Source organism: Pseudophryne corroboree, chromosome 12, assembly GCF_028390025.1.
Source record: "Pseudophryne corroboree isolate aPseCor3 chromosome 12, aPseCor3.hap2, whole genome shotgun sequence".
Taxonomy (NCBI): domain Eukaryota; kingdom Metazoa; phylum Chordata; class Amphibia; order Anura; family Myobatrachidae; genus Pseudophryne; species Pseudophryne corroboree.
In genome coordinates this window covers 85,222,778-85,244,268 of record NC_086455.1, presented here as the reverse complement: position 1 = coordinate 85,244,268, position 21,491 = coordinate 85,222,778, and positions in this window count along the sequence as shown.

Below are 21,491 nucleotides of genomic sequence, written 5' to 3'. Positions count from 1 at the left end.
ATTCTAACTGTGAGGTCAAAAGACCAGGGTACATGACACTTTATGAGGATTCTGAGGACTCCGCCCATTTGGGTACATAACAAGACACATAATTATACGTGAACGAGAGGAGCCCATAAGATCCCATTGATCCAATTACTGTCTCACATCTTTAGGAGATTATACTGTGCCTGAGATCAAACATTGTATCTTAATATATAGGCCCCCTTTTTTCTCCTCCTACTTTTTGAAATATTTATTTAGAGGAATTAGTCATTTCACATATAGCTATTTATTTTAATACACATTTTCATTCTTTGTGTTCACATGTGTAACATTTTTTAAACTCAATTTTCGCTTTTTATGAATACTTCTTATTCAGTATACTAATAAAAGTTATATTTTAGCTACTGTATAATTTTTTGTGCACCACATTGAGGACACTTTCCTTCTCCTTTTGAACTCTGTGATTGTATTCTTTGTGTCCGTGGTAGCACCCCCCACTTCTCAATAATTTTGGAATACAATTAAATCAATTATTTTCCTGGGGGTCTTGACATTAACACACTTATATGTACTTTGGCTTGTGCGCCCTTATCCTTAGTAGTCTGACCTTGAGTGAACTTTTTCACTTTCTTTCCCTTGGGCTAGCACAGCTTCATATACTACTTTGCATTGTCATACATACTTCACTTGATATTTCGAATATAATAATATTCTGATTAATAGCCGATTGCCCCTTTTGGGTCTGCAATTAACACCAGGAGAATGTCAACCGCAAATATTCCAGAGACAAGTACTATGTCTTTCAGTCTTAGCCGGGATCTAAATGACCGACAACACAAATTAAAGAATTGTTTAGATACATTACTCGACAAAGATGATGCAGATATGGATCTCCTTCAGGGAGACTGGACCAATGATCTATACAACCTTAAACAGACAATGATAAAACAGACCAAAACTCTTTGGAATAAAGTCACCTTTGAGAAATATATAAGACAATCAATCACTCCGAGAGGCCTTAGACCACGCATCTTCCCTTCCTTTGAGTTAGCTAATGATACATTGAAAACAGAATGGGAAAAAACTTTAACCACATGTTCATTAAATCTAATCAATATCCTCATCAAACATGATGAAATTCTATTGAACCAATATGCAAAAGATATTAACATCTTAGTCAACAAACTCAAAAGCTTTGAAAACTTGGAAAAATTTCAGAAGACATATGATAAGTACAAATTAGAACTAGATAACATAGAAAGAGAGGTAGTTGACAGAAAACGAGGGAAATTGCAAAGAGATAGGAACGACTTTGCCTCCAACACTGTATACAGATGGAATAACACAAAAAAACGCACCTATGAAAACCGTTTCAACTACACTACCTCTGAAATAGATTCTTCTGAGAATGAATCTACACAAGAAGCAACCCCCTTCCGTAGACAACAAAGGGATTTTTTAGGAGCGGTACCCAAAGAGAATCGTTTTTTAGGGCGAGAACAAAGAAAGTACGAAGGGGAAAGAAGAGGAAAAAGGAACCAAAGAGATTGGAAAGAAGAACAGAGGGAGCATCGGCGCAATCGCAAGTGAATGAGGAGCATTCCCTCAGAATCATCAATCTGACAGACAGAATTTTGACCTCACCACAAATACAAATGCTTAATAAAGGTCTTTCATATTCCCCCACACAATCTTTTGACAGATTCGAATTAGAAAAAGATATCAACTTGTTCGCAAGGAAATTGCTCTTAAAAAAGTTTTTTGCAAATAGGACAAGAAACATGGCCAATGATATATCAATTGGATGGACCCCTGATGATTTACAAACCCTGTCTACTCTGGAGGAACTAAGAGGAGAGTCTGTATCAACATTGGATACATCAGACCAACTCCAGACAGATCTGCTTGAAATTCCCACACAACCAGGCACTCCCACAATGTCGTCACTAAAAAAGAAATCCACATTTACACCGGATTTAAAGATCTGTCCTCAAGTCAAAGTCTTTTTGGACTTAGTAAGTAGAGAACTAGACGAACTACAGGACAGGAAAAAGAATCATAAACTTCATCATAATCTCAGTGAAGAAGAAAGAAGAGCCATCACAGATATGAAAAAGTGGGAGGATACCATCATTAAGCCTTCAGACAAGGGGGGCAATATAGTGCTGTGGCCTCGCGAACAATACGTCAAAGAACTTCTGAGACAACTCAATGATAAGACTTGCTATAGACAACTCACCTTCAACCCCACGAGGGATTATCTACATATTTACAATAAAATTATAGAAGAAGCAAGGACTGCAGGAATCATTTCCAAAAATGACTTTGAATTCCTAAAAAGAGAACATCCAAAAGTGCCTACGCTATACTTGCTCCCCAAAATACACAAAAATGAAAAAGACCCACCCGGTAGACCTATAGTCTCCGGGATTGGAAGTCTTACAGAAAATGCAAGTAAATTCATTGACTCCCACCTGAGGGACTATGTGATGGAATTACCTTCATATGTGAGAGACACGCCAGATGTTCTCAGCAAGTTACAAGATATCTTTCTCAATAAGACCACATGGCTTATCACCTGCGACGTCGAAAGCCTCTATACAAGCATACATCATGATTTCGGAATAGAGGCAGTCCGGTATTTCTTAAACAGAAATAGGGAGAACGACTTTAACAACTTCCTCATCACACTACTTCGCTTTGTACTCACGAGAAACTTCTTTGTCTGTAATAACAACTTTTATTTACAGGTAAGGGGCACCGCGATGGGGACTACGTGTGCCCCTACGTATGCAAACCTGTATTTAGGGTGGTGGGAACGTGAATGTGTATTCCAAGAGGAGAACGACCGATACACTGATCACGTGATTATGTGGTTACGTTACATCGACGACCTGCTGATAATCTGGGATGGCGATATTCAGCTATTTAGAGAATTCTTGGAAAAACTGAATAATAATAATTTGAATTTACGTCTAACATACGAAGCCAGCCAAACCCAGGTAAACTATCTAGACATCACTCTCTGTGTAGAGGAAGATGGCCGCATCTCTACGGATCTGTTCAGGAAAAAGACTTCCACCAACAGTATTTTACACAACGAGAGTTCCCATCATCCATCGGTATTGAAGGGTCTACCAAAGGGAGAATTTCTCCGTATGAAAAGAAATTGCTCGGAAGAGGCAACATACAAACTAAGATCCAAACAACTCAATCAGAGACTGAGGGCCCGTGGCTACAGTAACAGATCGATCAAAAAAGCGTACAGAGACACAAAGAGATATACTAGGGATCAACTATTAACTGCTAACCCCAAAAAAGAAACAGGAAGGGAAGAACAAGATGGTGTTAGGTTTATAGGCACATATTGTAACGAATGGAGGGATATTCAAACAATTCTCCACAAACATCTGGATATTTTGCATACGGATCCGGATCTAGAGAAAACTTTGGGTGACAAAATCCAGATATCTTGGAGGAGATCTAAGAACCTCAATGACATTCTGGTGCAAAGTCACCTACATATCCCCAAAAAAATGTCCATCATGAAGAAAGGATCAACAAATTGTGGAAAATGTAAAGCATGTCCAACCATGAAGAATGTCAACTCATTTGTAGACAAATTCGGAAAGACATGGAATATTCACGAACATATTGATTGTAATACATCAGCAATCATCTATAATCTTCAATGCCCCTGCAATCTAAGCTATATAGGGAAAACAAAAAGGCCCCTGAAACAGAGGATATTAGAACATCTAGGCAGCATTAGAAATGCAGAAAAGGACCGACATAATTTTAAACCTCTCACCCCTATAGCGAGGCACTTTCTCAGATACCATCAAAGTGACCCTAATCTTCTTACAGCATATGGAATGAAAAAAGTTATTCTGAATATTAGAGGTGGAGACATAGATGGAGAATTACTCAAACAAGAAACAAAACTGATCTTTCTCATGAACACGCTAACACCTCATGGTCTAAATGAGGAAAACAGTTACTTACCTTTCCTCAGATAAGACCAAGCATACACATTTTTTCCTTTCCTTGGACTGTCAGTTCGCTGTCCCAACATTATGTTCTGGGTCCACATATGCAATAAGACCAGGACCTTCATGATCAATTGGAACATATTTTGATAGCCCAAACAATGGCAGGCTAATTTGAAATTTTCATCTTTACATGAAATCCTTCCCCTTGTCCCCCCTTTCAATTAAGAGGTGGTATGATGCTCCTATATGATTATTCACAATTACTGGTATCATTTCTTCATACATAATACACCCCAATTATATCAATAGATAGATCTTATTGTTTGATCTTCATATATAAGATAAATAACCAAAACTGAGTCAGTTAGACCTATGGATCTCACTTTGTATTCAGCTTTTATGGATATAATTCATCCACACCTCACCTTCACTCTTTACCTTGTGAGGAATCTTCTGATACCCTCATCATCATTCTGTATGTCCACTTCACGTTGTTTAAATCACGTAGCACAGGTCTCACCAATCATATTAGGGAACTCATACACCCCTTTACATTTTTTAGCGTATTATTCAATAAATCACACAGTTTTTGTCTTGTTTTTGGTTTTTGGTTTGGGTTTTTGACACTTTATGGGGTTTCCCAATTTTTTTCGAAATATTAGAGCACTTTTTATACATCACTGTCAATCACAATTCACGTCCATGAGTATATAACATTCATGATCACATATATATCTCATCAGCATTAGGTTTTATTTTATTTAATATTTATTAAGAATCACTTATTTTTATTCTCATGAACAATCAATCCATCATTTTATGTCTAATAATGAAAATTTATTCATTTATCTTATATATATATATTTTCTTGTCTCATCATAATTAAATAAACATCACTCATATTCATGAAAATCACTATGTACACAAACAGGATTGCAATTATCAGTGGCTATTGTATAGCACTAAGTAAAACATGTGTGAGAATAATAACATGTTTCACTCAATTAAATATAATTTGGACCTATGAACATGTAATATTTATAATTATATATTATTCACTAACATCAGGACTCAGTTCACATTTATTCAGAATTACTTACCATCATTGTAATACTTAATTTACTATTATTTTATGACCAACAATGAATTTTCTTTCCTTTTTGTCCCCCCCCCCTTTATATCAGTAAATATTGTACCATATTTATCCAAAATAATTCATTATGAACACAAATGGGATTACAATGATCAAATAGTAATCATTTAAGCACCAAGTAGAGTATATATAAAGAACAACATCTATCCCATAGGAATAAAGATGCACACTTTTGGAATCTATTTTATTATTACTGTTTATCCATTCTCATAAAGAATTAATTTTGTTCTTATCTATGGTGGTTAATACATCTCATCAGGTGGATCCACAATCGTTTACAATGCCTGGCATCCATGCACACGATGTATGGGAACCGAGGTCACGTGACCCAGAACTTGGATCCAGAATCTACATTTTTTTTATATCTAAACGGTAAACCAGATGCCCCCGCTGAGAGAGGGGACACTAGGAGAGAAACTGGCTTAACATAAACCTTCTAACAGCACTATACGTTCCTCAAATAACCGCCTGGGTCTCTCGGACATCGCCGTTCGATTACTAGGGTCTGGGAATGATAGGCTCAGTGACGCGTGTAGCCTCCAGTGCGCACGCGCCGCCGGGTCCCCGGCCCGTTGAAGCTCCCGTCGATCAAGGGAGTGAGGCGGGAGCAATGGGACATGGCAGTGACGGATTGGCAGGCACCTCATAGAGATGAATGTAATTGGCTGCCAAGTAATGACAGGGGGTTTAAAAGACGGATCCGGAAGGCAATCGGCTTGCCTCTGACGAAGCTAACTAGCGAAACGCCGCGTTAGGTTCTCTTAGCATATGTGAAAATGACTTGTTCTATGTTGTAATTGCACTGTATATATTCTTATGGATCAAGTGTAAATATACCTAGACCCACAGTTTAGACATATCTGGTACATATCTGCCCCACAGTGGTAGGAAGTGAAAGTGTTTAGCATACAAGAATTATATATGCATTTCCCATAATTCCTGGTACCAATACAGTCTGGTCATAATGGAAACATAGGTGATAGTATTCTCCCAGACTACCGAATTAGGTTATTGAATAGAGAATCCGTACACTAGATATATTCCATCTCTTTATACCAACTAACTCCATTCATAAGGAGTGTACCTATTGCTATCTTCTTTTCAACACTTCTCTCCCTCAGTGTACCAGCTTAATCTGAGATCTGGGAACTACCCATCATCTTCCATCTCTATGGTACAAGAATAGACATAACATACACTAACCTATACCATTAAATTTATATGGTAGGAGGGATCTCAGTTTTATAGGAGGACCATAATTCAAACAAACAGATATATATTTAAATTAAATTATTACTTGAGTGTCCACCCACATAAGACCTAATAAGTGGGCTCCAGCACACATCAAACTGTCATAGATACAGAATTGCCCCTTGTGGCTAATTATTCTAACTGTGAGGTCAAAAGACCAGGGTACATGACACTTTATGAGGATTCTGAGGACTCCGCCCATTTGGGTACATAACAAGACACATAATTATACGTGAACGAGAGGAGCCCATAAGATCCCATTGATCCAATTACTGTCTCACATCTTTAGGAGATTATACTGTGCCTGAGATCAAACATTGTATCTTAATATATAGGCCCCCTTTTTTCTCCTCCTACTTTTTGAAATATTTATTTAGAGGAATTAGTCATTTCACATATAGCTATTTATTTTAATACACATTTTCATTCTTTGTGTTCACATGTCTAACATTTTTTAAACTCAATTTTCGCTTTTTATGAATACTTCTTATTCAGTATACTAATAAAAGTTATATTTTAGCTACTGTATAATTTTTTGTGCACCACATTGAGGACACTTTCCTTCTCCTTTTGAACTCTGTGATTGTATTCTTTGTGTCCGTGGTAGCACCCCCCACTTCTCAATAATTTTGGAATACAATTAAATCAATTATTTTCCTGGGGGTCTTGACATTAACACACTTATATGTACTTTGGCTTGTGCGCCCTTATCCTTAGTAGTCTGACCTTGAGTGAACTTTTTCACTTTCTTTCCCTTGGGCTAGCACAGCTTCATATACTACTTTGCATTGTCATACATACTTCACTTGATATTTCGAATATAATAATATTCTGATTAATAGCCGATTGCCCCTTTTGGGTCTGCAATTAACACCAGGAGAATGTCAACCGCAAATATTCCAGAGACAAGTACTATGTCTTTCAGTCTTAGCCGGGATCTAAATGACCGACAACACAAATTAAAGAATTGTTTAGATACATTACTCGACAAAGATGATGCAGATATGGATCTCCTTCAGGGAGACTGGACCAATGATCTATACAACCTTAAACAGACAATGATAAAACAGACCAAAACTCTTTGGAATAAAGTCACCTTTGAGAAATATATAAGACAATCAATCACTCCGAGAGGCCTTAGACCACGCATCTTCCCTTCCTTTGAGTTAGCTAATGATACATTGAAAACAGAATGGGAAAAAACTTTAACCACATGTTCATTAAATCTAATCAATATCCTCATCAAACATGATGAAATTCTATTGAACCAATATGCAAAAGATATTAACATCTTAGTCAACAAACTCAAAAGCTTTGAAAACTTGGAAAAATTTCAGAAGACATATGATAAGTACAAATTAGAACTAGATAACATAGAAAGAGAGGTAGTTGACAGAAAACGAGGGAAATTGCAAAGAGATAGGAACGACTTTGCCTCCAACACTGTATACAGATGGAATAACACAAAAAAACGCACCTATGAAAACCGTTTCAACTACACTACCTCTGAAATAGATTCTTCTGAGAATGAATCTACACAAGAAGCAACCCCCTTCCGTAGACAACAAAGGGATTTTTTAGGAGCGGTACCCAAAGAGAATCGTTTTTTAGGGCGAGAACAAAGAAAGTACGAAGGGGAAAGAAGAGGAAAAAGGAACCAAAGAGATTGGAAAGAAGAACAGAGGGAGCATCGGCGCAATCGCAAGTGAATGAGGAGCATTCCCTCAGAATCATCAATCTGACAGACAGAATTTTGACCTCACCACAAATACAAATGCTTAATAAAGGTCTTTCATATTCCCCCACACAATCTTTTGACAGATTCGAATTAGAAAAAGATATCAACTTGTTCGCAAGGAAATTGCTCTTAAAAAAGTTTTTTGCAAATAGGACAAGAAACATGGCCAATGATATATCAATTGGATGGACCCCTGATGATTTACAAACCCTGTCTACTCTGGAGGAACTAAGAGGAGAGTCTGTATCAACATTGGATACATCAGACCAACTCCAGACAGATCTGCTTGAAATTCCCACACAACCAGGCACTCCCACAATGTCGTCACTAAAAAAGAAATCCACATTTACACCGGATTTAAAGATCTGTCCTCAAGTCAAAGTCTTTTTGGACTTAGTAAGTAGAGAACTAGACGAACTACAGGACAGGAAAAAGAATCATAAACTTCATCATAATCTCAGTGAAGAAGAAAGAAGAGCCATCACAGATATGAAAAAGTGGGAGGATACCATCATTAAGCCTTCAGACAAGGGGGGCAATATAGTGCTGTGGCCTCGCGAACAATACGTCAAAGAACTTCTGAGACAACTCAATGATAAGACTTGCTATAGACAACTCACCTTCAACCCCACGAGGGATTATCTACATATTTACAATAAAATTATAGAAGAAGCAAGGACTGCAGGAATCATTTCCAAAAATGACTTTGAATTCCTAAAAAGAGAACATCCAAAAGTGCCTACGCTATACTTGCTCCCCAAAATACACAAAAATGAAAAAGACCCACCCGGTAGACCTATAGTCTCCGGGATTGGAAGTCTTACAGAAAATGCAAGTAAATTTATTGACTCCCACCTGAGGGACTATGTGATGGAATTACCTTCATATGTGAGAGACACGCCAGATGTTCTCAGCAAGTTACAAGATATCTTTCTCAATAAGACCACATGGCTTATCACCTGCGACGTCGAAAGCCTCTATACAAGCATACATCATGATTTCGGAATAGAGGCAGTCCGGTATTTCTTAAACAGAAATAGGGAGAACGACTTTAACAACTTCCTCATCACACTACTTCGCTTTGTACTCACGAGAAACTTCTTTGTCTGTAATAACAACTTTTATTTACAGGTAAGGGGCACCGCGATGGGGACTACGTGTGCCCCTACGTATGCAAACCTGTATTTAGGGTGGTGGGAACGTGAATGTGTATTCCAAGAGGAGAACGACCGATACACTGATCACGTGATTATGTGGTTACGTTACATCGACGACCTGCTGATAATCTGGGATGGCGATATTCAGCTATTTAGAGAATTCTTGGAAAAACTGAATAATAATAATTTGAATTTACGTCTAACATACGAAGCCAGCCAAACCCAGGTAAACTATCTAGACATCACTCTCTGTGTAGAGGAAGATGGCCGCATCTCTACGGATCTGTTCAGGAAAAAGACTTCCACCAACAGTATTTTACACAACGAGAGTTCCCATCATCCATCGGTATTGAAGGGTCTACCAAAGGGAGAATTTCTCCGTATGAAAAGAAATTGCTCGGAAGAGGCAACATACAAACTAAGATCCAAACAACTCAATCAGAGACTGAGGGCCCGTGGCTACAGTAACAGATCGATCAAAAAAGCGTACAGAGACACAAAGAGATATACTAGGGATCAACTATTAACTGCTAACCCCAAAAAAGAAACAGGAAGGGAAGAACAAGATGGTGTTAGGTTTATAGGCACATATTGTAACGAATGGAGGGATATTCAAACAATTCTCCACAAACATCTGGATATTTTGCATACGGATCCGGATCTAGAGAAAACTTTGGGTGACAAAATCCAGATATCTTGGAGGAGATCTAAGAACCTCAATGACATTCTGGTGCAAAGTCACCTACATATCCCCAAAAAAATGTCCATCATGAAGAAAGGATCAACAAATTGTGGAAAATGTAAAGCATGTCCAACCATGAAGAATGTCAACTCATTTGTAGACAAATTCGGAAAGACATGGAATATTCACGAACATATTGATTGTAATACATCAGCAATCATCTATAATCTTCAATGCCCCTGCAATCTAAGCTATATAGGGAAAACAAAAAGGCCCCTGAAACAGAGGATATTAGAACATCTAGGCAGCATTAGAAATGCAGAAAAGGACCGACATAATTTTAAACCTCTCACCCCTATAGCGAGGCACTTTCTCAGATACCATCAAAGTGACCCTAATCTTCTTACAGCATATGGAATGAAAAAAGTTATTCTGAATATTAGAGGTGGAGACATAGATGGAGAATTACTCAAACAAGAAACAAAACTGATCTTTCTCATGAACACGCTAACACCTCATGGTCTAAATGAGGAAAACAGTTACTTACCTTTCCTCAGATAAGACCAAGCATACACATTTTTTCCTTTCCTTGGACTGTCAGTTCGCTGTCCCAACATTATGTTCTGGGTCCACATATGCAATAAGACCAGGACCTTCATGATCAATTGGAACATATTTTGATAGCCCAAACAATGGCAGGCTAATTTGAAATTTTCATCTTTACATGAAATCCTTCCCCTTGTCCCCCCTTTCAATTAAGAGGTGGTATGATGCTCCTATATGATTATTCACAATTACTGGTATCATTTCTTCATACATAATACACCCCAATTATATCAATAGATAGATCTTATTGTTTGATCTTCATATATAAGATAAATAACCAAAACTGAGTCAGTTAGACCTATGGATCTCACTTTGTATTCAGCTTTTATGGATATAATTCATCCACACCTCACCTTCACTCTTTACCTTGTGAGGAATCTTCTGATACCCTCATCATCATTCTGTATGTCCACTTCACGTTGTTTAAATCACGTAGCACAGGTCTCACCAATCATATTAGGGAACTCATACACCCCTTTACATTTTTTAGCGTATTATTCAATAAATCACACAGTTTTTGTCTTGTTTTTGGTTTTTGGTTTGGGTTTTTGACACTTTATGGGGTTTCCCAATTTTTTTCGAAATATTAGAGCACTTTTTATACATCACTGTCAATCACAATTCACGTCCATGAGTATATAACATTCATGATCACATATATATCTCATCAGCATTAGGTTTTATTTTATTTAATATTTATTAAGAATCACTTATTTTTATTCTCATGAACAATCAATCCATCATTTTATGTCTATTAATGAAAATTTATTCATTTATCTTATATATATATATTTTCTTGTCTCATCATAATTAAATAAACATCACTCATATTCATGAAAATCACTATGTACACAAACAGGATTGCAATTATCAGTGGCTATTGTATAGCACTAAGTAAAACATGTGTGAGAATAATAACATGTTTCACTCAATTAAATATAATTTGGACCTATGAACATGTAATATTTATAATTATATATTATTCACTAACATCAGGACTCAGTTCACATTTATTCAGAATTACTTACCATCATTGTAATACTTAATTTACTATTATTTTATGACCAACAATGAATTTTCTTTCCTTTTTGTCCCCCCCCCCTTTATATCAGTAAATATTGTACCATATTTATCCAAAATAATTCATTATGAACACAAATGGGATTACAATGATCAAATAGTAATCATTTAAGCACCAAGTAGAGTATATATAAAGAACAACATCTATCCCATAGGAATAAAGATGCACACTTTTGGAATCTATTTTATTATTACTGTTTATCCATTCTCATAAAGAATTAATTTTGTTCTTATCTATGGTGGTTAATACATCTCATCAGGTGGATCCACAATCGTTTACAATGCCTGGCATCCATGCACACGATGTATGGGAACCGAGGTCACGTGACCCAGAACTTGGATCCAGAATCTACATTTTTTTTATATCTAAACGGTAAACCAGATGCCCCCGCTGAGAGAGGGGACACTAGGAGAGAAACTGGCTTAACATAAACCTTCTAACAGCACTATACGTTCCTCAAATAACCGCCTGGGTCTCTCGGACATCGCCGTTCGATTACTAGGGTCTGGGAATGATAGGCTCAGTGACGCGTGTAGCCTCCAGTGCGCACGCGCCGCCGGGTCCCCGGCCCGTTGAAGCTCCCGTCGATCAAGGGAGTGAGGCGGGAGCAATGGGACATGGCAGTGACGGATTGGCAGGCACCTCATAGAGATGAATGTAATTGGCTGCCAAGTAATGACAGGGGGTTTAAAAGACGGATCCGGAAGGCAATCGGCTTGCCTCTGACGAAGCTAACTAGCGAAACGCCGCGTTAGGTTCTCTTAGCATATGTGAAAATGACTTGTTCTATGTTGTAATTGCACTGTATATATTCTTATGGATCAAGTGTAAATATACCTAGACCCACAGTTTAGACATATCTGGTACATATCTGCCCCACAGTGGTAGGAAGTGAAAGTGTTTAGCATACAAGAATTATATATGCATTTCCCATAATTCCTGGTACCAATACAGTCTGGTCATAATGGAAACATAGGTGATAGTATTCTCCCAGACTACCGAATTAGGTTATTGAATAGAGAATCCGTACACTAGATATATTCCATCTCTTTATACCAACTAACTCCATTCATAAGGAGTGTACCTATTGCTATCTTCTTTTCAACACTTCTCTCCCTCAGTGTACCAGCTTAATCTGAGATCTGGGAACTACCCATCATCTTCCATCTCTATGGTACAAGAATAGACATAACATACACTAACCTATACCATTAAATTTATATGGTAGGAGGGATCTCAGTTTTATAGGAGGACCATAATTCAAACAAACAGATATATATTTAAATTAAATTATTACTTGAGTGTCCACCCACATAAGACCTAATAAGTGGGCTCCAGCACACATCAAACTGTCATAGATACAGAATTGCCCCTTGTGGCTAATTATTCTAACTGTGAGGTCAAAAGACCAGGGTACATGACACTTTATGAGGATTCTGAGGACTCCGCCCATTTGGGTACATAACAAGACACATAATTATACGTGAACGAGAGGAGCCCATAAGATCCCATTGATCCAATTACTGTCTCACATCTTTAGGAGATTATACTGTGCCTGAGATCAAACATTGTATCTTAATATATAGGCCCCCTTTTTTCTCCTCCTACTTTTTGAAATATTTATTTAGAGGAATTAGTCATTTCACATATAGCTATTTATTTTAATACACATTTTCATTCTTTGTGTTCACATGTCTAACATTTTTTAAACTCAATTTTCGCTTTTTATGAATACTTCTTATTCAGTATACTAATAAAAGTTATATTTTAGCTACTGTATAATTTTTTGTGCACCACATTGAGGACACTTTCCTTCTCCTTTTGAACTCTGTGATTGTATTCTTTGTGTCCGTGGTAGCACCCCCCACTTCTCAATAATTTTGGAATACAATTAAATCAATTATTTTCCTGGGGGTCTTGACATTAGCACACTTATATGTACTTTGGCTTGTGCGCCCTTATCCTTAGTAGTCTGACCTTGAGTGAACTTTTTCACTTTCTTTCCCTTGGGCTAGCACAGCTTCATATACTACTTTGCATTGTCATACATACTTCACTTGATATTTCGAATATAATAATATTCTGATTAATAGCCGATTGCCCCTTTTGGGTCTGCAATTAACACCAGGAGAATGTCAACCGCAAATATTCCAGAGACAAGTACTATGTCTTTCAGTCTTAGCCGGGATCTAAATGACCGACAACACAAATTAAAGAATTGTTTAGATACATTACTCGACAAAGATGATGCAGATATGGATCTCCTTCAGGGAGACTGGACCAATGATCTATACAACCTTAAACAGACAATGATAAAACAGACCAAAACTCTTTGGAATAAAGTCACCTTTGAGAAATATATAAGACAATCAATCACTCCGAGAGGCCTTAGACCACGCATCTTCCCTTCCTTTGAGTTAGCTAATGATACATTGAAAACAGAATGGGAAAAAACTTTAACCACATGTTCATTAAATCTAATCAATATCCTCATCAAACATGATGAAATTCTATTGAACCAATATGCAAAAGATATTAACATCTTAGTCAACAAACTCAAAAGCTTTGAAAACTTGGAAAAATTTCAGAAGACATATGATAAGTACAAATTAGAACTAGATAACATAGAAAGAGAGGTAGTTGACAGAAAACGAGGGAAATTGCAAAGAGATAGGAACGACTTTGCCTCCAACACTGTATACAGATGGAATAACACAAAAAAACGCACCTATGAAAACCGTTTCAACTACACTACCTCTGAAATAGATTCTTCTGAGAATGAATCTACACAAGAAGCAACCCCCTTCCGTAGACAACAAAGGGATTTTTTAGGAGCGGTACCCAAAGAGAATCGTTTTTTAGGGCGAGAACAAAGAAAGTACGAAGGGGAAAGAAGAGGAAAAAGGAACCAAAGAGATTGGAAAGAAGAACAGAGGGAGCATCGGCGCAATCGCAAGTGAATGAGGAGCATTCCCTCAGAATCATCAATCTGACAGACAGAATTTTGACCTCACCACAAATACAAATGCTTAATAAAGGTCTTTCATATTCCCCCACACAATCTTTTGACAGATTCGAATTAGAAAAAGATATCAACTTGTTCGCAAGGAAATTGCTCTTAAAAAAGTTTTTTGCAAATAGGACAAGAAACATGGCCAATGATATATCAATTGGATGGACCCCTGATGATTTACAAACCCTGTCTACTCTGGAGGAACTAAGAGGAGAGTCTGTATCAACATTGGATACATCAGACCAACTCCAGACAGATCTGCTTGAAATTCCCACACAACCAGGCACTCCCACAATGTCGTCACTAAAAAAGAAATCCACATTTACACCGGATTTAAAGATCTGTCCTCAAGTCAAAGTCTTTTTGGACTTAGTAAGTAGAGAACTAGACGAACTACAGGACAGGAAAAAGAATCATAAACTTCATCATAATCTCAGTGAAGAAGAAAGAAGAGCCATCACAGATATGAAAAAGTGGGAGGATACCATCATTAAGCCTTCAGACAAGGGGGGCAATATAGTGCTGTGGCCTCGCGAACAATACGTCAAAGAACTTCTGAGACAACTCAATGATAAGACTTGCTATAGAAACTCACCTTCAACCCCACGAGGGATTATCTACATATTTACAATAAAATTATAGAAGAAGCAAGGACTGCAGGAATCATTTCCAAAAATGACTTTGAATTCCTAAAAAGAGAACATCCAAAAGTGCCTACGCTATACTTGCTCCCCAAAATACACAAAAATGAAAAAGACCCACCCGGTAGACCTATAGTCTCCGGGATTGGAAGTCTTACAGAAAATGCAAGTAAATTCATTGACTCCCACCTGAGGGACTATGTGATGGAATTACCTTCATATGTGAGAGACACGCCAGATGTTCTCAGCAAGTTACAAGATATCTTTCTCAATAAGACCACATGGCTTATCACCTGCGACGTCGAAAGCCTCTATACAAGCATACATCATGATTTCGGAATAGAGGCAGTCCGGTATTTCTTAAACAGAAATAGGGAGAACGACTTTAACAACTTCCTCATCACACTACTTCGCTTTGTACTCACGAGAAACTTCTTTGTCTGTAATAACAACTTTTATTTACAGGTAAGGGGCACCGCGATGGGGACTACGTGTGCCCCTACGTATGCAAACCTGTATTTAGGGTGGTGGGAACGTGAATGTGTATTCCAAGAGGAGAACGACCGATACACTGATCACGTGATTATGTGGTTACGTTACATCGACGACCTGCTGTTAATCTGGGATGGCGATATTCAGCTATTTAGAGAATTCTTGGAAAAACTGAATAATAATAATTTGAATTTACGTCTAACATACGAAGCCAGCCAAACCCAGGTAAACTATCTAGACATCACTCTCTGTGTAGAGGAAGATGGCCGCATCTCTACGGATCTGTTCAGGAAAAAGACTTCCACCAACAGTATTTTACACAACGAGAGTTCCCATCATCCATCGGTATTGAAGGGTCTACCAAAGGGAGAATTTCTCCGTATGAAAAGAAATTGCTCGGAAGAGGCAACATACAAACTAAGATCCAAACAACTCAATCAGAGACTGAGGGCCCGTGGCTACAGTAACAGATCGATCAAAAAAGCGTACAGAGACACAAAGAGATATACTAGGGATCAACTATTAACTGCTAACCCCAAAAAAGAAACAGGAAGGGAAGAACAAGATGGTGTTAGGTTTATAGGCACATATTGTAACGAATGGAGGGATATTCAAACAATTCTCCACAAACATCTGGATATTTTGCATACGGATCCGGATCTAGAGAAAACTTTGGGTGACAAAATCCAGATATCTTGGAGGAGATCTAAGAACCTCAATGACATTCTGGTGCAAAGTCACCTACATATCCCCAAAAAAATGTCCATCATGAAGAAAGGATCAACAAATTGTGGAAAATGTAAAGCATGTCCAACCATGAAGAATGTCAACTCATTTGTAGACAAATTCGGAAAGACATGGAATATTCACGAACATATTGATTGTAATACATCAGCAATCATCTATAATCTTCAATGCCCCTGCAATCTAAGCTATATAGGGAAAACAAAAAGGCCCCTGAAACAGAGGATATTAGAACATCTAGGCAGCATTAGAAATGCAGAAAAGGACCGACATAATTTTAAACCTCTCACCCCTATAGCGAGGCACTTTCTCAGATACCATCAAAGTGACCCTAATCTTCTTACAGCATATGGAATGAAAAAAGTTATTCTGAATATTAGAGGTGGAGACATAGATGGAGAATTACTCAAACAAGAAACAAAACTGATTTTTCTCATGAACACGCTAACACCTCATGGTCTAAATGAGGAAAACAGTTACTTACCTTTCCTCAGATAAGACCAAGCATACACATTTTTTCCTTTCCTTGGACTGTCAGTTCGCTGTCCCAACATTATGTTCTGGGTCCACATATGCAATAAGACCAGGACCTTCATGATCAATTGGAACATATTTTGATAGCCCAAACAATGGCAGGCTAATTTGAAATTTTCATCTTTACATGAAATCCTTCCCCTTGTCCCCCCTTTCAATTAAGAGGTGGTATGATGCTCCTATATGATTATTCACAATTACTGGTATCATTTCTTCATACATAATACACCCCAATTATATCAATAGATAGATCTTATTGTTTGATCTTCATATATAAGATAAATAACCAAAACTGAGTCAGTTAGACCTATGGATCTCACTTTGTATTCAGCTTTTATGGATATAATTCATCCACACCTCACCTTCACTCTTTACCTTGTGAGGAATCTTCTGATACCCTCATCATCATTCTGTATGTCCACTTCACGTTGTTTAAATCACGTAGCACAGGTCTCACCAATCATATTAGGGAACTCATACACCCCTTTACATTTTTTAGCGTATTATTCAATAAATCACACAGTTTTTGTCTTGTTTTTGGTTTTTGGTTTGGGTTTTTGACACTTTATGGGGTTTCCCAATTTTTTTCGAAATATTAGAGCACTTTTTATACATCACTGTCAATCACAATTCACGTCCATGAGTATATAACATTCATGATCACATATATATCTCATCAGCATTAGGTTTTATTTTATTTAATATTTATTAAGAATCACTTATTTTTATTCTCATGAACAATCAATCCATCATTTTATGTCTAATAATGAAAATTTATTCATTTATCTTATATATATATATTTTCTTGTCTCATCATAATTAAATAAACATCACTCATATTCATGAAAATCACTATGTACACAAACAGGATTGCAATTATCAGTGGCAATTGTATAGCACTAAGTAAAACATGTGTGAGAATAATAACATGTTTCACTCAATTAAATATAATTTGGACCTATGAACATGTAATATTTATAATTATATATTATTCACTAACATCAGGACTCAGTTCACATTTATTCAGAATTACTTACCATCATTGTAATACTTAATTTACTATTATTTTATGACCAACAATGAATTTTCTTTCCTTTTTGTCCCCCCCCCTTTATATCAGTAAATATTGTACCATATTTATCCAAAATAATTCATTATGAACACAAATGGGATTACAATGATCAAATAGTAATCATTTAAGCACCAAGTAGAGTATATATAAAGAACAACATCTATCCCATAGGAATAAAGATGCACACTTTTGGAATCTATTTTATTATTACTGTTTATCCATTCTCATAAAGAATTAATTTTGTTCTTATCTATGGTGGTTAATACATCTCATCAGGTGGATCCACAATCGTTTACAATGCCTGGCATCCATGCACACGATGTATGGGAACCGAGGTCACGTGACCCAGAACTTGGATCCAGAATCTACATTTTTTTTTATATCTAAACGGTAAACCAGATGCCCCCGCTGAGAGAGGGGACACTAGGAGAGAAACTGGCTTAACATAAACCTTCTAACAGCACTATACGTTCCTCAAATAACCGCCTGGGTCTCTCGGACATCGCCGTTCGATTACTAGGGTCTGGGAATGATAGGCTCAGTGACGCGTGTAGCCTCCAGTGCGCACGCGCCGCCGGGTCCCCGGCCCGTTGAAGCTCCCGTCGATCAAGGGAGTGAGGCGGGAGCAATGGGACATGGCAGTGACGGATTGGCAGGCACCTCATAGAGATGAATGTAATTGGCTGCCAAGTAATGACAGGGGGTTTAAAAGACGGATCCGGAAGGCAATCGGCTTGCCTCTGACGAAGCTAACTAGCGAAACGCCGCGTTAGGTTCTCTTAGCATATGTGAAAATGACTTGTTCTATGTTGTAATTGCACTGTATATATTCTTATGGATCAAGTGTAAATATACCTAGACCCACAGTTTAGACATATCTGGTACATATCTGCCCCACAGTGGTAGGAAGTGAAAGTGTTTAGCATACAAGAATTATATATGCATTTCCCATAATTCCTGGTACCAATACAGTCTGGTCATAATGGAAACATAGGTGATAGTATTCTCCCAGACTACCGAATTAGGTTATTGAATAGAGAATCCGTACACTAGATATATTCCATCTCTTTATACCAACTAACTCCATTCATAAGGAGTGTACCTATTGCTATCTTCTTTTCAACACTTCTCTCCCTCAGTGTACCAGCTTAATCTGAGATCTGGGAGCTACCCATCATCTTCCATCTCTATGGTACAAGAATAGACATAACATACACTAACCTATACCATTAAATTTATATGGTAGGAGGGATCTCAGTTTTATAGGAGGACCATAATTCAAACAAACAGATATATATTTAAATTAAATTATTACTTGAGTGTCCACCCACATAAGACCTAATAAGTGGGCTCCAGCACACATCAAACTGTCATAGATACAGAATTGCCCCTTGTGGCTAATTATTCTAACTGTGAGGTCAAAAGACCAGGGTACATGACACTTTATGAGGATTCTGAGGACTCCGCCCATTTGGGTACATAACAAGACACATAATTATACGTGAACGAGAGGAGCCCATAAGATCCCATTGATCCAATTACTGTCTCACATCTTTAGGAGATTATACTGTGCCTGAGATCAAACATTGTATCTTAATATATAGGCCCCCTTTTTTCTCCTCCTACTTTTTGAAATATTTATTTAGAGGAATTAGTCATTTCACATATAGCTATTTATTTTAATACACATTTTCATTCTTTGTGTTCACATGTGTAACATTTTTTAAACTCAATTTTCGCTTTTTATGAATACTTCTTATTCAGTATACTAATAAAAGTTATATTTTAGCTACTGTATAATTTTTTGTGCACCACATTGAGGACACTTTCCTTCTCCTTTTGAACTCTGTGAATGTGGTTAGGTTTAGCAAGGGATGTAGATCGCTACATAGCCAACTGTGCAGATTGCCAGAATAAGTTACAGCACGGCTGCATCAGTGACATTCAGACACAGGAGGAGGGTAGGCAGCATAGACAGCAAGACATTGAGGACTGTGTGCTATCACTGTCAGTAGTCCCTGGGGGAAGTAAAGAGCAGCAGGAATCCTGCAGGCAGTCAGTCCATAAGCGGGCGCAGACTGGGGAACTAAGTAACCCCAGGACAGATAGGAACTGGGGGAGGTGGAGGCGCAGCCAGGCAGGGCCCCAGGCAACCAAGGAAAGGCAGTGGGTAGGTCACTCAGACAGTAGGGCTCAGACTAGCTACTGGAGAAGGAGACAGAGACTTCCTTCAGAGGTTCGGGGAACTGACTGGTGCTGGTGGTTACAAGAGAACAACATGGGACAACAAGTAAACGCTGGAAGTGGTGCACAGACCAGCAGGAATTGTTTCAACATGCGGAGGTCAACATACAACCTGCAGTAGTGTCTGCAGAAGAGACTGGGGCTCAAGTTTAAAAAGTGGGGGAGGTATATGTAACGAAACGAGATGGACTTGGACTGAGAACCTTTATATACATCACTCGGTTCTCTCAGTATAATGTACTTTTTAATCCTTGGCCCAGTCTAGGTATATACACCAGAGCCTAGGTGTATCATGTATACTGTTATTTCATGTTATTAGGTATTTATTGTCCTTGCTATTACCTGCAATATGGTATGTATTGGAGATATAAAGACAATTGCCATAATGTGTGACTATAGCAGGACAGGCCATAGTGTGTGACATGAGGAGAGCCAGGCAGCTGTGCTAGTTCATTACCATTTGTATCACATATGTGAGTCCATTGTGTGAGGTGTGATAGGTGTTGCTGGTAATGTAATCAGAACAATGACTGAGTGACTGGTAAGATAGCTAGCTGCCAGCCCAAGTTATGTATCTAGGTCATCAGGTCATCTGGGAGGTAATTAGGTTAGAACTCCCAGAGGATGTACAATGGCTCTCCACAGCACTATACTGGCTGAAATAGCCTTGGGATATCCTGACCCAACCTCCTGAGTAGACTGTTTGGCACCAGAGGGGATCTGCCAGTCAGGTATATAAGGAGAGCAGGTCTCAATGGAAGAGAGAGTCTATTGTGGTGGATCCTGTGAATCAGACATCAGCAGGAAACACTCTGAGCTGGGCATCGTTGTGCCACCAGAGGAAACCCTACCAAGACAGGGTCAGTGTGAGCCAGTACCCCAGGCTGGGGGACACAGGACTGTCTAGCAAGAGGTAGTGGTAAGGATACAGATTACTTCTATTGCTACTTATGGATGCTGACTGCAAGAGGCTGCTGGAGGATATGTGCTACCAATTACCCTGTAACATGTGACTATTTTATGGTGTTGTGCTGTCATAATAAAGACTTATTTTTTATATATTCTGATCTGCCCAAGTGAATTGAATCCCACAGAGGGTAACCACC